The sequence below is a fragment of the Lepisma saccharinum genome, unplaced genomic scaffold (assembly GCF_977018435.1).
Source record: "Lepisma saccharinum unplaced genomic scaffold, izLepSacc3.1 HAP1_SCAFFOLD_583, whole genome shotgun sequence".
NCBI lineage: Eukaryota > Metazoa > Arthropoda > Insecta > Zygentoma > Lepismatidae > Lepisma > Lepisma saccharinum.
The window spans coordinates 65,519-69,494 of NW_028143256.1; positions in this window are offsets into that span (position 1 = coordinate 65,519).

A 3,976-nucleotide genomic window follows, 5' to 3' on the forward strand; every position below is an offset into this window, starting at 1 on the left:
TTTCGCAGTTGCAAACACTTTTGCACGGACTCCATGGAATGCAGTGGATAATACACGCACGTGCTTTCGCGTGTCTTCAGAACATTCCGGACTTTACATAGGAACTTTTACGCCATACAGCAAGGACTGTAGGATTACTTTTTTAATAACCAATATATATACACATATAATGGACATTTGATTTTAATATTCCACTCATTATGTATTTGTAGTGGACTAACTTGTTTTTTTTTTTACTTGTCACGTGTGTATTCAAATATCTACTCATATTTAATGGACGGTGTTGGACAATTTTGGTATTTTAATACGTAATGCAGTATAGCATTATTCACTATAATATGATATATTTTCAACAATCTTTTTTTTCTCTCATTTTTATTGGAAGATGGTACTTATATCTTCTATACATATATTATTCTCTCAAAGAGATTCAATGGACGGAGAAACTTGCGTGTGCTTCGATACAATATATATTCACCAGGATCCTCTTATATTAGTGCAAATTGCCTTGCAATTTATTGTGTCGTGAGCTGTTGCTCCCATATTCCTAATGTTTTGGTGTTAACCCCCCCTCCCCCACATGCTTAGTGGGTGGAGCCACAACTTATGGCTTTGGCCATTCTGACGTCAGTTCAGCTGACAAGTGAGTTCAGTGGTGTGTGTTTGATGTATCAACATCTTTTTCATGGTTCTCTGACCCGAGCTGACGTTACCGCTTAGCTCGTGTTGATAAACATTTCTTGGAAGCCAATGTATGCGTGCTCAGCATAAATATTGTAGTACGCACGCGTTCATTTCATTCATGCAAGAGACGCACGAAATATGGCATTGGACTTCTCATTCTTGATTGCCATCTCGGCTTTTAATTTTAGTTTGCTCCCACAGAGCTTTTGTCTTGATCTTCGATAGTCCAAATTAGATTACGACTTGACACCTGTCAACCGAATCTAATTTTGACTGCATTTTTTTCCCTCCCCTTTAGTTTTAGAGTTAGTCTGTAGTGTTCATTTTCACTGATGTGAATGTACTATTATTTTTCTTCACTAAATAAATAGACCTTCTAAGGGACTGCATTGGCATAACCGGCACTGTACCTGCAACTTATCTAAACGTTTTAAAAATTCAAAGGAATTTTTTTTTCGCCCAGCTGGATACCGTTACGTATCCCTCATTTTCATTTTCGAGTTACGTGTAGCTAGGCAGCCTGGCAGGAAGTATAGGAAAGTGTTAACTTCAGCACCAGCTCAGCGAAAAGCTTTCGCCAATATTTGCAAAGGAAAATTGATGAGAGAGAAAAAGGGGAGGAGTTTTGATGAGGAGACAGGAAGTTGGATCTGGCTCGGGAGAGACAGGGGAGTTGGTCTTGAGTTTTGGAAGAGAACAGGAGAGTGGTTCGGGAGTAAGAAAAGGGGTTTTTGAGTTTTGGAGAGAGGAGAGTGAGTTGGATTTTGAAGGAGATTGAGGCTGGATGCAGACTTTCAGAAACTTGTTTGGAAGTGGAGTGCAGCGAAGCTGAGTGAGAATTTAAGAGGCGAACTTCAGCAAGCAAGTGACAGTTACTTTAGAAACTCTTCGGCCCACGATTCTAAAGAGAGACAGGTAATATACTTTTATAATGCCATCCTTTGCCAATGCAGACTTAAGGTCATAGTAACCCAAATCATGAGATTTGCCATTTTATAAAGGGTTCTGTAAATTTAAGTTTATTCAGGTACCTCCTGCAGTTAGCAGATGCAGCCAAGCGAGAGCTTACGAGCTACCGCTAACCCCCAATAGAATAATTACTTTAATCTAAAAGGCTCCAGGTTTGATCCCCGAACCTTTCGAGGTTCACACACTCAGTAAAAGTGTGTCACAATACGCTATTTACCAGTAGTAGGGGATTTTTTTTATTTCCACATGATTATTTTTAATTTTTTTTTATGCAGGAGTAGCGCAAAAAGTAGCGAGTAGCGAACAGGAGTAGTGTAGCGAACTACTTTTTGGTAAATGCAGCTGTAGCTGTAGCGAAGCTACTTTTAAAATGTAACGTTCTGATCTGTATAATACCAATATCATGTCTCGAACGAGATTGAAACTCTCTGGCACTAAATTTCGGTCCTGTCTCGTTTTTACAGAGTTGTCTTCTTCTCGTCTCGATTTTTACGAGGATGTATCGGATTAGGACTTGTCTCGGCATCATCCACAGTCCCCCGTTCGTCGTGTGAAGGCAGGCTCCAGCCAACTTGATTTCCTGTCCATGCAAGAAGCAGAAGGAAAATAAAGATAGAAACAATGACACACACTCACAGAGAGGGGGGAGAGAGAGAGAGAGAGAGAGAGAGAGAGAGAAAGAAAGAAACAGAGAAAGGAAGAGAAAATGTAGCAGACAGGGAACGAAAGAGAGAAAAAATGGCAGAAATAGGGAAACGTAGAAGAGAGAGACGCTTTACAAAATCTGAATCATAATGATATAAAATATTGGTAATAAATAGAGCTAGGAATTTTAGGTGCTGCACCTTAAATTTTTTTGTGTGAAAATGGGTAAAAAAGTGACTCATCCCCAAAATAAGCACGTATTGAACTCTACTCATGGTGTTTCGGTTGCACCTTTTTCCACCTTTTTCACATTCTCAGAACCTTTTGCACCTTTTCGCCCTTTTTGCATCTTTATAATTTTTTTAAATACAACTCGTGCGCTGTTTAACCCCACCCACATTCGAGGCACGGCCTCTTGGCACGCGATTCTTGTTTACCGCACAACAATGAATCGGCTTTCTTCAGTTCTTGGACATTAATGTAGTAAGCGCGCGGACTTTAAACAGTGCCAACAATGACGCGTTACAATTGCTACAAGTTGTGCTCTTTTTGTCCTATGCTGTATTGTTTACGAATTGTTGTAGGAAAGCTGCTTTGTTTTTGTTTCCTTCTCCCGTCTCAGCTAGCAAGGTAACTGCAGTCTGTGATCGACTGATCGATGCATCGGATTTGCTTGTTCACCATGCCAAAACATAAAGTAAATGTTGGGAAACTGCAGGACATTGTTAAACAGTTTAGCGGTGACAGCATTCAGAGTGATGGATCTGTTCTGAGGTGTAATGTGTGTGATATTTCTATTGCTGTAGATGACAAACACCAACGCACTCGGGTTGTGCAGCATCTACAAAGTGGGAACAACGTCAGGAATAAGAACTACGAGATGGTAAAGGTGGGAAGCGACAGCAATTCATTGGTGAGGCGCTTGCATCTTCGAGTTCCAGAAATATAAATGAATTTTTTAGTGAGACAGCAAAGACATTTATAGCATGTGGAATACCTCTTTCGAAACTTAACAATCCTGTCATGAAATCATATTTGCAAAAATATACTGGGAAGTCAGTTCCAGTTGAGAGCACCTTAAGGAAATCTTACCTTCAACCTCTTTATGAAGCTAAAATCTCGCAGATCAGGCAAATAGTAGCTGACCATCCAGTCTATTTCATACTAGATGAAACCACAGATAGGCAAAACAGGTACGTTTTGAACATTTTAGTAGCACCTCTCAATGGACAACTAGTGAAACCCATGATTTTAAAAACATATTTTCTCGGCAAAACAAATAATAGAAGTGTAATGCAAAGTTACAATGATGCATGTTTTGTATTGTGGCCGGAGGGCGTAAAATATGATAGTGTGTGGTTAGTTCTTCAACCAAGCATCTTATATGTTAGCTGCATTTTCTAATCTGAAGAATATGTATCCTAACTCAAAACATGTGACCTGCATTGTTCATGCTTTGCATCGAGTTTGTGAAACTCTTAAAGATGAATATACATATGTGAACGAATTTGTTTCTAGCATTAAGAAAATACTGAAAAGGCTCCTTCTAGAATACAGAAGTACGTAGAAATTACGAAACTTCCACTACCACCCTCTCCCATCCTCACTAGATGGGGTACATGGTTAAAAGCTGCAGTGTTTATTTGCAATAATTTCCATATCGAAATTTTTAGATGCT